The sequence below is a fragment of the Anser cygnoides genome, chromosome 5 (assembly GCF_040182565.1).
Source record: "Anser cygnoides isolate HZ-2024a breed goose chromosome 5, Taihu_goose_T2T_genome, whole genome shotgun sequence".
In the NCBI taxonomy this organism is placed as follows: Eukaryota; Metazoa; Chordata; class Aves; order Anseriformes; family Anatidae; genus Anser; species Anser cygnoides.
The window spans coordinates 4,853,852-4,870,000 of NC_089877.1; the positions used below are offsets into that span (position 1 = coordinate 4,853,852).

General features: G+C 36.1%; 1 long non-coding RNA gene across 6 annotated transcripts in view; it reads left to right on the forward strand.

Annotated features, from left to right (window-relative positions):
* The window catches only part of LOC106033940 (uncharacterized), a 287,150-nt gene that overhangs the window by 169,236 nt on the left and 101,765 nt on the right, over nucleotides 1-16,149 (forward strand). The gene's annotated exons all lie outside the window — the stretch shown is intronic.

The following is a 16,149-nucleotide window of genomic DNA, read 5'->3' on the forward strand; positions in this document are numbered from 1 at the left end:
TGAAGATTGAATTAATGAGGACTCACTGTTTCGACTTAATGTGAACAGTTGCATAAGTTTGTGAACACTTAACAGAGGTATAAGGATGCTGTTCTCTCTGAAAAGCACACAGTAAAAATACAAAGCTTGGGGAAAAAATACTGGTAAGACAAGAGATGAAGTTGACTTCTCTTAATGCCATTATTTTCTCTCTGCATTGTTTTAGTTTTGCATACTTATGTCCTACTGCTACCCTCCCTGCATCTAAAATATTTGAAGAATCATTTTAAAAAATAATTTTCCTGAAAATCAAAACTATCCACATTTGCCTTCCTAGCTACAATCATGTCACTGGCATGTTCATTCCTAACACTAATGTGGCTAATGAGTGATTGTTGCTCATCTCCTCGCTTTCCATTTGTAATTTTCCTTCACCCCAATCCTAGTATGCATGTTCGATGTTTAAACGTGTTAAAAAAAATAAGAACTGTAATGTTCAAAGGAGAGAGATTGATCAAAAATACACTGTTATATAGATAAAACAGATAACTGGATGGAAAACAGTGTTAACATACATTATGAAAATTCATTTCTGGCTAGTGAAAATTTTTCATTCCTTTATAAAATCGAAGATCTGCATGGCATTTTCAAGGTCTTGTGATGTTTGTAAACTGCTCTGAAATGAAGTGAAATCTTACTTTAGTCAGGTGTTTAGTCCAATACTTAAACCACCTAGGAAACAAGCTGCCCAGTTCAGTGCAGTGAATAACAGATTGAACTAGCCTAATAAAGTAATAAAGATTAGGTACAGTTCTGAGGCTCACTTTGTCTCACTGTGTTATTGGTTTGAAACAAAGCTGTACATTGATTTCTTAGTAACATGACAGGGATCTACGGCTTATTCTTTTTTCCTTTTTTTTCTTAGCTTCCAGTTTTCTTCCTGTATGATTTTAAGGGTTATATATCAGCCAATTCTAACCTCTTAACTTGCTTTTAATAGCTGCCAAAGGTAGCATGTCTCTTCCACTACTTGTCACTTCTTGTTGCCACTTACTTCCCCTGCCAGTTTCGAGCTCACATGATGGTAAAGACGGGAATTTTCTGCAGTTGCTCGTTATTAGGTTTCGTTTTTCCTAAGTTTATCACTCATTGCTTCTTAAGCAGTTTTGCTTTAGAACAGAGCTATTTTTAATCATTGAAAAAATATTCACTCAGTAAACACTTTGACCAGGAATCCATAAACCATTTTGGTTCTGTATTCTAATTCAGGAGATGATCTGTCAGAATAAATTGAGAATGCCTTAATGTAATCAAGTCCAGTTCATTAGGCAAACATTTAAATTATTAATTTAAACACTGGGTAGTTCAACAGCATTTATGACAGTAACAAATACCAACGTATTTTAATTTTTAAATTCCTCCTATGTACAGAAGTGGATATGCTGCTATAGCTACTGCTGCCAGATATAACTGGTTTTCACCTTGCTCATGTTTTATCTTTCTGGACTCTGTTAAAGTATTGTGCTCAAAAAAAAAAAAAAGTTTTTTTCTTTCTTTTTTTAATTGTGGCTTTTTAAGCACAGAACACTTCAAATTAATTAAGTATAGGGTGTTATTTTCATTCTTGTAAATCTTTTTTGGATTAAGTAGAGTTGAATCAGGAAGTTTAGTTTCACACCATTTCATCACATTACAGAACATTGTAAATTAATGTACAATTATTTAGCATAAATCTAGTGCTTTAGTATTTTAGCCATTCCCACTGTTTTAGTGTTGAGAAAAACTCTTCATAAAATGAACTAATTCTGCTCCCACTTTCAATTGCCTTCTACCACTGTAATCTAGGACATGAGGATTCCCTGAAAATGAAATAAATAGGAAGGGGATAAAAGATGAGGACAGTTGGCTAAGGTGTCAGGAAAAGCAACAAAGTGAATAAGAATGGCTTTGGGTTGAGGAAATAGCATGTCTTGGAAAGGCTGTACTCATTGAACCCATTTCAGTTGCTATAAATGCACTGGCTAGTGTCTTTCAGCTGAAACACAGACATCTAGTTGCAGGAAGTCACAAAAAGCTTGAAACATGTAAGGGGGAGCTGTGAACAATGGTTCCACCTCTATGATTGGGGCCTAAAGATCTTCTTGCCAGTAGCTCCTTATGGAAAATGCTGGTGTAAATTAAGCATGGTAAAAATGTCAGCCCAGATGAGTTCTTCTCATTTTGATCATGTGCAACTCGTGAAGCATACATCCAATTACTCAAATATTCATGTAATGACTTGGAAAATTGCCAAACAATTTCGGCTGTTTTCTTCTTGTGTCTGAACCTAGCTGTTTGGACTTCCTACAGTGACCATGATACTGTGCATATGTCACCTTGATTTTCCAAAGGTAGAGAACCAATGGCAGTCCTGTCAAAACACTTCTGAATTCTGTTGATGAACAGTTCGAGGCACCCTGAATTTACGTGAAAGACAGTCCTTAGGTTAATGATAGGATAGATCATTAGTGAAATCCATGTGTCATTTGTAACTGTAGGGCCAAAAGGTTCCAAAATACAGAAGTTGAACTTTCAGGTGTGGTTCAACCCTACTCTTTCTCTCCCTTTTCTATAAAGATATGTTGACATTTTACGTTGCAATATTATACATTAGTGCCCCACAGTTGGCATCAAATGAGTGAGCGTTATATCAGACACGATTTAGGTTCAGTAGCATAGAGCTCTGCATGTTTTTATCCTTATACGGCCAGAGATGTTGCACCTAAAAGCGTCAAGTAAATATTACCTAAGATGTGGTTGTTTCTCATTCCTGCTCTCTGAGTTGCCCACCTTGGCAACTTTAGCAACATCCCTTTGCACGCTAGGTTTGCGTGCAATCCAAGCAATCACAGTGCTGCCTTAAACATATTTGTCTGTGCGGAAGTGAAAGTAGATTCTGCGGGGCTTCTGCCTGTGAAAACACATGTACAAACAGTAAAGGAGTGACTAGTGTCTTTGCCCTGTATTCCAGGGGCATGGCATCTTCACATAAAACAAATGGAAGCTGAGAGGCTTGCTGCTGTAATTTCTGGAGTATGCTTGCTGATGGGCCTAGAGGACCAGATGTAAAGCTATAGTTTTGCCATATGTCACCTTTGCTGCGGGAATTTTAATGCACAGTTTGTTTGTTATTCAGCATTTTTGATTGCAAGAGCTTAATTTTGCTTTCAGTAATATTTCTTTACAAATTTCACTTAGCTTTGAAATATGTTTGCATTGTATGTCCAGTCTAGTCTTCAATTTACTAAATTGAAATGCTCTTAAGGTTTTCTCCATCTGTTTTTTATTTTTTCAATTATTATAGCATTGCCAAGTATAGCACAGAGTATTGTTAGCATCATTAATTATTCAGTGTGGTTTGCTTTTTTTTCCTCAGTGTTCAAGTTGACTTGAATATTAAAAATATTTGTTTAGTAACGAGTAAGTCTTTGCAGCCTTTGCTGTTTTTTAAGTTGTAGCTTGCATAGGTTACATTTATAGAAATGTTTTGTTACAAGTGCCATCTAAAGCAGGGCATTTTCTGTCATTATTTTCTGTGTTGCTGGAAGGAAAATGATTGTGTCTGAAAAGAGTAAGCTTTACTTAATACACATTATGCACAGAATTAACAGAAAGAACATTCAAGCTTAATGTTGCGTTTTGAGCCGGGGAGGGATTAGTGAGCAATACTCAGATGCAAGAGATGGATTTTAAAAATTCTTCTAAACAGAAAGTGTACTGCATCAGAGAAGGCACAGAAACTGACATTGGTTTCACACATAGAGCAGAAAATATAGGAAGAAGACACAAATGTGTGGGCAGCATCTTTGGAAAAATGAGATGAACTGGGCAGAAGTAGTTAGCACCAGCTCAGCATACAGCTGACATGTAGGCACACCAGGTCCCGTACTTCTAGTGTGAGACTCACTCACTTGTCCTCTGGCTTGTACTCCTCCTCTTGGCACCAATCTCATATACACTGCCTGAAAAACTTGGTGATTTCTGTGTGTCTGCAGAATCCATTTGTCAGTGCCAGTTAAGAGCATGTTACACGTAACATCCAGCAAGACGTGGGTATCAGTGCTCTGCTGCTGTGGGGGATGTTTCTCCTAGGAAGATGCACACAGAACAAAGCCTGGCAAGAAAGTTTGTTCCTCAGTAGCCTTACACCCTACGTCCTCTCCTGTCACTTGATCTGGCTCACGTGTACACACACGTGTGCATACACACACACACAAGCACCCTTGACCGTGTTGCTTAACGCATGTACATGCACACCCATTATGTGACCCACCAAACATGCTATTTTTGCCTTTCTTCACATGTCCTAGCATGTACAGTTCTGTGCCAGTACTTTCAACAGTTGAGAATCTTGGCTATGGGGAAATACATATATATGCAATAGTGTGTGACTTGTGATTAACTAATGTTATGAGTCACTCTGAGATTCAAAGACAAATGAATCATTTCATTCTCAGTTTGAAGTTACGTACAAACACAAAACACGTATATGGAATTGAGTGGGGATTTTATAATGTTTTTCAATTAACAGATTTAGATGATTCTGTTATTGGAAATGGAGTATAAAAGTACTGCAGAAGCCTTCTTACACTGTGTGTTTTTATTCAGCCTTATATTACTGGTATAATAATGTCATGCTTTATATGCATACTTAATACTTTTTACACCTAGATAAGATTTCTGCCAAAGAAATATAAGCAATTTATAAGTAGAAGCACGGGTGCCTCTGAACTGGGACTAAACTTTATCAAAGTGATACTGAGCATGGATTTTTATTTACAGGGACCAAGCTTGTCCAGCTTAGTTAGCTAAAGTTTCTAAACATCCGTCAGTAAAACAGGCTGTAACAACTGGGGAACATTCAGGACAGCACTTGAAGATCGTGGTGGCAACTGCTGAGTACCTTTCAGAATTGAGCTGTCTTTATGGATATGTGAAAATACACATTTTGAAATGTGTTCAGTAATTTTGCCCAAGATTCCAATTGTGACATTCTGACAGAGTCTGCAGTATTTTTAAATTTGATTGATCTTAGTAGCCACATAAAGGTTCCAGTACTCCTGTACCAGCTTAAAACATGGGAAACAAAATTTCTTTTATCACCCTTTGCTCTGTATGGTAAGAGCAGTCCATGGGAATCATAGCTACATCTGAGTCATTTTCATTCTCCCTCGTCTTTCTTGAAATTTTAGCATATAATGCGGAGAAGGCAATGGAAACTTTATTTCCTATCTTTCCCCCATTTATTCTATCTCCTATTCCCTTTCAACAACGGTGCCATTTCACCTCCTGTTGTAATATTAAGGCTTCCCTTTAAAAATGGTGTCAAGGAGAGTGGAAACACAAGACAAAGTTAATGAGGTGTTAGAATCTTCCCCTGGACATTTCATACCTCTGAACAAAAAGAACACATTTGACTCCATAACTCATTGACTGTTAAATCTCATTGACACTAAACAGCAAATAGTTTAAGATGGTGTGAACAACCCACAGTTCAGAAGTTATTCCTGTGTTTAGGGTGTGTGTGTACACCTCTATATCTGAGTGGAAAAGCACACAAAAAATATGATAAAACTAGCTCATGAGAAAAAACACCATTTTTATTTTTTTTCCTGCCTATTTTAAACAATTTGCAGGGGAAGATTTCCCAAAACTACCAAAGAAAGTAAACAGCATTAATTGTATTAGAATTTTGGTATTCGTAAGTTCCATTGCTGTTTGAAAAATCTAGCATTTATTAATGTTTTTAGTTCGAATTTTTAAGATAAAAATAACGTAGGTTTTTTGTTGTTGTTGTTCTCATATTAATACAGTTCCAGTAGATATTTTGACAGTTACAGGACTTAGGATTTCAATGGTGAGATATAACAATCTGAATATTCCAGTCTAAGTGTACACTTCCCTTGCAGAATGCCCAGACCACATGACAGGAGAAGCTCATTATCACAGTCACTTTATCTCAGAGCATCCCTCAAATATTAAATAGTCCTCATAAGAACTGTATAAACAAGTTGTTGTTATGTATTAGTAGGGCGACTCGTAGATGAGGAAATGTAGTCACAGGGGGTTAAATTGCCTTGCCATGTTTACACAGCAAGTCAGTGTCAGTCTCAGGAACAGAATTGACATCATTGGTTTTAAACACATTGCCTACTACTGTTTTTGTAAGAAACGCCGGTGTTTCTTAAAGGACTACTGTGCATGTTATTATTGCTTTATATCACTTCAGTTCTAAGTGTGTCCAATGTATTGAATAATGAAATAAATTAGGGCCTGTAAAGGATGACTGAACCACAAAATGTCCCCTGGGGTGAGCTTATGTTTAATAGGGGGTCTTTTCTCAAAAAAAAAAAAAAAAAAAAAAAAAAAAAAAAAAAAAACAGAAGAGAAAAGAAGAAAGAAAGGACCCCCTTTTTATTTTTATTTTTTTAAATAATTTTCTGCAAAATAGCCAAGATTTTATTTTTTTTTTTTTAGTTTTCCTTTACCAGTATTTTTCTTGTGTGGTTGACAAGCCCTCAGTTTTGCTCAGGGGAAAAGCCTCATGCTGAGAAGTAAGGGATCCCAGTTGTACACTTAATCAAAGTGGCATGCTCCACACTTTGTTTCTGAGTAATTTCCGTAGCTAACTCATGTGATCTGTATGTTTCGCTTGCATGAATCAAGTCCAAAGTTTGAAACTGACTCAGTTGTTTCTCATGCTGACAGGCAAAGGAAAAGGTTTTGGGGGGAGGCAGGGGGATGGGGTTCAACTCAATTCAGGCTGCTGAAAGGAAATGAAAAGGATGATTTGAAAACCACGACTAAGATGAAAGATTAGAGATACTGAACAATAACTGTCCACAGTAAATTGTTGATTGGGGTATCTGTATTAAGTGATGTTTGTAGTCTCTACATGTAGGATGATCGAAAACACAGATTATGGCAGTGAAAGTAGAACAATGGAGTCTGATTCTTTGTTTCCACTTTTCAAAGGCTTTTTCCCCTTTCTTCCTATTTTTTTTCTTTTTTTTTTTTTTTGATAAGGCCCAGGAAATTGTTAGCGACATGCTGGTGGGAACCTATGGAAAAGAATACACACTGTATCAATGGTGTGGTTCTTATCCCAAGAGCTGTGTTGGTGGGTGTGGGAATAGTGTGCTTTCAATGTGAGCTGTTGCAATGAGATAGCATTGAGAAACCGGGGCAGAGAACAGCACAGATTTAGTCTAGGGAACTAAGGGCTTTATCCAGCAGTAATGTGTGTAAGGGCAGACAATGTAGCACTATATTTGGTTTAACGACAAAGAACAGTAAAAGGATTTGATAGTAAGGGATTGGCAGAAAAGATGAATGCATCTGCACAGTGCAATAAAATTTTTTTTAAAGGTATTTAAGTGATATACTCATGGCTTAAAAAGACAGTATTTAAAGTTACATATAATAGACACAATTATTTCAGAGCAGGGTCATTTAACAGTGAAGGCTTTAAAGTAAAGGACTCAGGAGGCCGCTAGTGCTTTTTTGTAATATGGGAATAAGATGCAAGCACAGGCACATGTGAAAATGCAGGACTGATAGATCTTTTTACAAAGGTTAGTTTTCGTTACTGCATTTTGATTTCTGGATACATTTATGGCCAACATCACTGGGAAATCATGCCCAAAATATTCATCTCTGTCTCCCATTCAATATATGCCTATTTTATTTTGATATTTAAATGGATACAAGTTTGGCTGAAACTTCAGCAAGATACTACATGCTCACTGGAGCTACTTGGGCTTAGCATAAGCAAATAGTTAATTGTGAAGCCAATATGTTGACGGGGTAAATATTGCTACAGAGGATGCATTCTGGATGTCCTTCAAAAGGAAATGGCATTTCTCTTGCCTGCATGGCAGTTGTCATGACCAATAAAAGTTAAAATAAGCTTTGTAAATTCTCATTATGTCACTACTGACATATTTGGCCAAACGTGTGAGTGGTCAAATGATCCTGTGTATCACTGGCTGTTCTGCTGCAGGAAAGATTACAGGATAGGAAAATCAGCATGGATCTGTTTTTTCCTTTATGTCTGAAGACATGTCCTCTTTTCTAGCACAAGAGAATATTGTTCTGGTAAGACAGGTAAAAATTATTAGGAATGTGGGCAGCTTTTCCCATTTTGATATTTGACAGACACAGGGAGAAACTCTGAGGATCAGAGCAAAGGCATCTCTTAACTAAAAAAAAAAGATCATACAAATGGGTACTTAGGTTAAAAGTATGTAGATCTTGGTGGCATGGTTGGTGAAACTTTCTATTGAACTGAAAAAAATATGTAGCTAACCTCCTATGCTGTGTGTGGACCTCTCTAAACTTAAAGTCCCAAATTCTATTTTATGGTTTTGTGACCTCCATGACTTCCATTAGGGAGTAAGCAGAAGCATCTAAATCCATTGAAATACTTTTAAATGGAAAGATGCCTTCAGGAATCCCTCCTGTTGTGTAAGAAAGTACAATTATGTGGTTAACATTTTGAAAAGTAAGTGAATGGCTGCCTCTCTGTCTATACTTTTAGATTAATGTTGTATAAAATGCTAGCCGCATTGTCAATCACTGTAACAGTGCATTTTTCACTTCTGATGTTGCAGAATAATACGGCATGTTTCTTACCCCCAAAATAGCCTACAGAGGTCTTCAGACAGCCTGCTAGATACTTCAATATTATATCATTTGCCAGGTAAAATTCCTGAAATCAAAAAAGAGAAAGTTTCTGTATGTCCATTCCAAGTTTTAAAAAACAAAGATCAAAACATTAAAAAAGGCAAATGAATCTAATAGAACCATTTTTGCGTACATATGCACAGCAAAAGTGAAATGAGAAAATTAAGTTTTTAATAGTTGTGCATGCATTTTTAAGATGTATCTTATAGAGGTATTCTGTTAACTCACAGTGAATAGACAGACTACATGATGTACATCTATAATCCATAGTTTCTTGTTGGACATTGATTGCTTGTCTGCAGGCAGCAGAACGGCTAAATAAAAATAATGAGGGAAAATGTGTTTTTTTTTGGATTGGGGTGAGTAGAGACTTCTTGGCAATATATTTTCATTTATTTCACTGTAATATATTTTTTAACTGCATACACTTCAAAGATAATGCAAAATTGGAATTACGAATATTGCTGCTTTGTAGTGAACATATTGCAAGATTCTTAAATAATTAAATTATGTGAGTTCTTAAAATGGAGTGTAATTAGTCATTAATGAGCAAAATCTGTTGCTGAGCAGAGTTGATATACTCCATGCAGGCTATCCTTAAGTTTTACAGGATTTGTTGTAATTCTGAAGGTGCATATATGTTAAAAATCTACTATTATACAACTATTATCTTGTACAATAGTCACTAAATTATCTAGTAAGTTACATAATGTATTAAGCATTTATTTTTAGTATGATAAATTATGGATTTGTCAATGACTCAGTTTTCTGCTTCTATTTAATGAGAAACTTGGTTTACAAGCATGGGTAAAGAAAGATTTGATACTAACAAAGATTACTAAGTTTTAAAATGATAGGCCAGGTGTACAAAGGTGGCAGTTTTTCATTCATAAACACACAGTTTAAATTCACAGTACACAAGATCTACATGAAAGGCATTGTCATATAATGGCCACTGAATATACAAACAAGTTATACTGCATCTTTTTATTAGTGGGATAATTTAGAGGTGTTAGTATTAGCAACTAAAAGCTTACCTTTTAAAGTGTATAAGCATAAAAGATAAGGAATTAATGGAACATGATGTCCTGGTAGGAGCTCCAGGCAGATGCACATTAAAGATACTGGGAAGAAACTTATATTTCTGCACGTGGGTTAAACTACTTAATACTGAACTAAGCGGATGTCTTGTTGAAATCAATGAACAACACCCATCCTTAAGAAACCTTTAGGGTTACGTACATTGCAAGATGAAGCCAAGCAATACTGAAAGGATCTTTGGATTGTTTGTTTAAAACAATTCTTAATAAGCAGTAGCAAAATGGGAATGGATTCGTAGACTGTTTCATTAGGAAACCATGTTTTCCTCATGTTGGCACTTCAGTGGAAATACAGTTAATATTGGTTATGTAAAAGCCATGTGTTTAAAACTGTGGTTAACATGAATAAATTGTAGTAGTTTGCTCCACAAGTTGGTCATTAAAGGCTCTATGATGAGTGCTCCCTTCAGTGATCTAATTAAGGATATTCCAAAGATATAGAGCTTTTTAGACTAGTGCCCTATGTTTTACTACTTTTTACCTCATTTTCTTTCTTGTCAGTTGCTCAAATTATTGTTCTAGTGAAGTCTGCTGAATCTGTTTTACTCAGGTAGACAAACTAGTTACAGAAGTGAAATTCTCATCTTCAGACTGTATCATTTAATCTGTGCAAGAACTTCCTGACCCTTTAGTGAAATATACCATATGTACTACAAACGTACAAAGACTTCACACTCAGATGACTTTGATGTAAACATATGCTCTCCATATAGTATCTTTGGTCATGACTAAATCTCAGTGATCATAGAATCATGGAATGGTTCGAGTTGGAAGAGACATTAAAGATCGTCTAGTTCCAACCCCCCTGCCACGGGCAGGGACACCTCCCACTAGATCAGGTTGCTCAAATCCCCGCCCAGCCTGGCCTTGAACACCTCCAGGGATGGGGCACCCAGAGCTTCTCTGGGCAACCTGTTCCAGGGCCTCATGGGCCCGGACCACTATGAGGGTGGTGCCTCATAGTAAAGAATTTCTTTAAAGAATTCTTAAAGAATGTCTGATCTAAATCTACCCTTTTTAGTTTAAAACAATTACCCTTTGTCCTGTTACTACACTCCCTGATAAAGAGTCCCTCCTCATCTTTTCTGTAGGGCCCCTTCAAATACTGGAAGGCTGTTATAAGATTTCCCAGAGCTTTCTCTTCTCTGAACAACCCCACCTCTCTCAGCCTTCCTTCACTAGGGAGCTGCTCCAGCCCACTTGTTGTCATCAGAGCCCTCCTCTGGACTCACTCCAACAGGTCCATGTCTTTCTTACGGCTGGGTACACCAGAGCTGAACACAGTATTCCACATGAGGTCTCACAAGAGTAGAGTAGAGGGGGAGAATCACCTCCATCAACCTGCTGGACATACTTCTTTTGATGCAGCCCAAGATATTCTTGGCTTTCTGGGCTTCAAACACATATTGTTGGCTCATGTTCAGTTTTTCATCCATCAACAATTTCCAAAATAAGTTTTAGGCAAGCCAGTAAAGACATGATTTGATATCTACAAATTTTATACAGAATTATATGACTGGTTCAGGGACGTTCAATAATTTTCCAGGGAAGTTCAGGGAAAATCAATAAATAGGAGATAATGAAATGAAAAGCTAAACATACAGTTTTGTGGAAGGATTACCGTTTCAATTAATTAATAGTTCACTTCTGAGGAGAGAGGCTCAGGACGCTAAGATAGTTTGGGTTTTATTTTTTAGTAAGATTATTCAAATTATTAACAATAAGCACATGGATGATGTGTGATAGTCAAAGTGAGCTCTGATTTGTGAGTACAGCATAGTCCTCAGTGTGTATTGTGCTTCCCAAATTTCATAAGGTCCATAATCTTCTTCATGCAGGAACATTCCTGCTGAAGAGGGGATAATACAATCGCCTCATGCTAGGAGACCACTGGTATTTGATTAGGATGTGCTGGCAGGTCTATCATTGCCCTAAGATGTTGGGATTTGATGTGAGGGATGAAATTATGTAGTGGCTGCATATTTGCTGGATAAATTTCTCATATATTCAGTGGAGATAAAACTGCTGTGCTGCTAGTTTTGCTTGTATTCTATTGTTGCTTCAAATATTGTCAAACTCACACAGAATAAGAAGTGTAATTACTTTCAATATTTTGTTATGAATAATTACTGTTAATCAATCAATTAACAGTTTTAAGGCTTTTCCAGAGGCTCCTGTGAAAGATGCTATAAAAGTGCAAAGTATGTCATTCAAGTATATAGTAATGATTGTATCTACATTGTACCTAGACTGTATCTAAAGCAAAAACTTCAAACTCTTAAAAAGTGGTAGATTAGCTGTTTTCTTAGCAGTGTTTGCAAAACACACACTGTAAAATGACTTGTTTTAAAATTTATGTTAAACTGGTAGCAAAAATACATACGGTTACTTTCACTGCTGAAGATGTGCTGCTGTGTGTTGATCATCCTTTAGTGCATTTTGAATGATAGTTAGTCTGTGGGGACCAGTGAAGACCTCCAATTAATTATTACTGGAGAACATGAAATCATAAACAAAATTCCTTGTAATAAATTTTTAAAATGAGATTGCATGTTTTATTTACGGTACTGGTCCATTTTGGGGTTTTAAATCTATGAACAAAAACAAGCATGCTTTTTATCAAACTGAAATAAAAAATATCAATAGTATTTCTTTCTTATCAAAGTAGGACACAATGTATGAACTGGACTTCTAAATAACTACAGGGAAAAAAGCAAGGGAAGAGGAAGTAATTTACTTTTCTCTAATTCATAGAAAGTGATTGAGAATATATATAAACAATACATAAAACAGTAAATGCTTCCAAACATAGAGATGATTATTAGTCATTAAGGTAGCTGATAAGATGGAATAACTTTGTAAGAAGTGTTTAATAAAAGCAGAGTTATTAACTCAGAACTATAATAATTATCACATATACTTACAGCAGAAATTGTTTTTGTTTGTGACAGAGGAGCAGCAATGCTGAGGATATGCAGTAGTTTCAGAGAAGTTTGGAACCAAAATCCTGCTACATATATACAGCTAAAGGTGCTTCTTGTCCCATAAGGATCATGGAAAGAATTTCCTTCATCAGAAAATTATTTGGGTTCTTTTTATAATGCCATCAATTTTTGTTCTAGACAGACAGACAGCTATGTCCATGACCTATGTTGGTAATTATACGTAATTATAAAGTTGCTAGCATAGTGTCAGGGCAATGCCGTGTCTCAGTTGTGTATCCTTAAATTCCTTTTATATCTTTGTGATACCGTTCCATGTAGTTTAAACATTCCCTTTCTTCCTCATCAGAAAAGACATCATTAAATCATTTGCCTATGTCACCCTAACTTTCTTCTGGGTGCCTTACTCTTCTCATGGAGCTATGGCTACCTGTCTTTTAGTCTTTTAGTTCCTGGATCATAAACTGGAAGTTAGGCACAACACAGCAGTTAAGTTTTCTTGGCTCTTTCTGATGATGGGAGAAGCATTGCTGCAGCCTTTACTGAGGAATTGTTACTGACTGCTGTGAAGCTCTCCTTTCTCCACCAGTTCATAATTTTGCTTTTTGTTGCAGGAATGAGAGAGCAGTTGGCTACAGGCAAACTTATTGTTATGAGGCTGCAGTACATTTGACAGTAGTCAACTCAGTCATCCTTTTTCATATTTGCTAAAGATGCAGGCATGTTTCTGATGTTGGGAGGTATTGTTCAGATTGGGCCGCTGCTCCAGTTCACTGGAGATTTAATGCATTTGTCACTGTCATTTTTTCCAAAGTCCTATAAAGGTGTTTGAGAAGCGCAATGAAGGTACTAATACAGAATCTACAGAGGTGCTGCCAACAAGCCCAGTTTATCAACATTCATACCTTTAATACGCAGAAATTCCTATGTCCCCCTAGGTTTTCAGGAAAAATAAATAAATAAAAAAAAATAAACAGTCAAAACGCTCTCATCTCTGGGCCCGGAGAGTGGCATCTTTCATGTACTCACTCTCAGTTTATTATGTTTTATTATTTTTGTTGTTGTTGTTTGCTTTTGTTTTGTTTTGTTAACAAAAGGATTTATAACATAATGTGACTACTGAAGAAGTGAAAATGTACATATACAGAGGTAAAAATGTCCATTCAGTATGGGAAAAAGGATGGAAGACTTGATTAACTCCTAATACAACCAGGGACAACATAACATGGAAAAGTAGGTTATGCTAACGTAGTAATAAGTAAATATTAATAATAGTAATAAGAAAAACAAAACATACTGACTTCAAAGTTTCCATACAGAACGATGTGGTCATATCAGTCACTATTTAAGAATAGGGTTACCAGTCACCATTTGTGTGATAGCATATGGAAGATTTTCCAAGATCTTGGGCAACATGAGATTTTTCCTGAAAGAATTTCCATTTTGAATCAATGCTAGGAGGATTACATGAATGGTATGGAATACTGGAAAGAGTTGAAGGACTGCCTCCTTTGAAGAGGTAATGAGCTCAAGCCTGAATATCATAATTAGGATCATCTCACGTAAACTTAGTTATGTTTAAGTTACTTGTTTAGGTTATTTTGTTTAGGTTATTTGTCTAACATAATAAATAAAATGAAATAATATGTCTAACATAAACTATTCTTCTGGGCTCATTTTACAGCTGAGAGAGGGGAAATAGGCACCTACAGACAGGAAATACTCCCAATTGCATCAGACAGCTACTTTAGGGAGAAATCAACACCTGGGCAAATCTGGACAACTGAATTAGAAAGCTAATATTTTGATGTCTGAAAATATTTTAAGATACTCATCGAAATTGTATAAACCCATATTGTTACATGAAAGTAACAAAGGTTTTGGAATCTGAATCCTCGAGTGCATGATTTTAAGGAAGATGTCTGGAAAATAACTGTGATAGGGGTAAAAGGATTTATTAATGTAAACCTCTCTTGCTGAATGATCTACTCATCTCATACTGCAACAGTGTTTCAACCAAATCTAGAAATTGGAAGTCTAAAGAAAAAATTTCAAAAGATTTGTTAAGTAATACCATTCTTGGGGGATAAAAAATATTTTGTTATGAACTTTCTACTTTTTTCTTTTTTGTTTTTGTATGTTTGTTTTGCAATACATACCGTCTCTTTCCTTTTCCTTTCCAATATTTAGAAACAATTCTCCTCACATTTCTTGTGCTCTCTGTTTGTTATCATCTAAGGACCACTATTGTCTTCTCTAAGATGTTCCTCGCTTTGCTCAGGCAAACTCTGATGGACATACCTGAATTTTTAAGAAGTAGTTTAGATCAGGCTGGGGGAGTTGTGCTTAATATTAACTTCTGAGGAGATGGGTACACAGTATGTGCAAGGAACCCCAGCATCAGTGGTAGCCATGAAATGGACTGGCCACCCCAGTAGTCAGCCCCTCAGACCTTTTCAATGTCACAGTACAGTGGACAGCTGAAATCATTACTTTTGGTTATAATTCTCATGGAGACGAATGCCTATTCTTCATACTCTTATTAAACCCATTGTTACCTAAGCATGTTCTGTCCGCCTCACCCTCCTGCCCCCAAAATTCCATTCAACACTAACCCTCTAGAGTTGGGTTAGTGACTAGTGACAGTGAAGATGCAATTAAGTACAAAATTCATGAGTTTTGAAAAATGTCAGTCTAAGAAATCCACTTTGTCTTTATAATTAAAATTTCTGATATGTTTCCAAAATTTATTTTCAAAATGTTTAATGCTAAAAAAAACTATTTTAAAACTATTTTAAAAGGAATGGTTTTCAGTTATGTCTTTGGATGATGGAAGAAAGATGAAAAGAATATTCCTTTATGGTAAACACTTGCTTTATAAAAGTAAACAAATAGAATATTCCTGGAGTACTTAGCCATCAGTATGTGAAGGGCTGGGCAGCATCTGAAAGACAATAAATAAATAAATGAATAAGTGTATTTTTCCTGGTCTGCTCAGGGATCAAAAGGACAGATACTGTCTGCCTGTATGTAAGGGTGGAGAAGTGCTCTCTGTACTGCCTTAGTTATCTGTTTATTCATATGCCTGTGTTTTATGTTAGACCTTCCTGTACCTGACCCTCTGTCATGCTTAGGAAAAGGAAAAAAAAATTAAGTATTATGCTGCTATTGTGAAAGTTTTCATGTTAATCAGACCTGAAGAATACAATTTTAAAGTGTGTGAGAGGGAATACTAAGTCTGTTTTTTAGTTTGTCTTAAGCAGCATTGAGTTCTATTGCCCATGACATAATTGTGGCTCTGACTTTTCACAAAAATTATGCAAGTGTTAAATATCATGCATAAGAATGTACTGAGAACCAAAATTGTCTAAGTGCCTGTTAATCTGATACGTAGGTCATACATC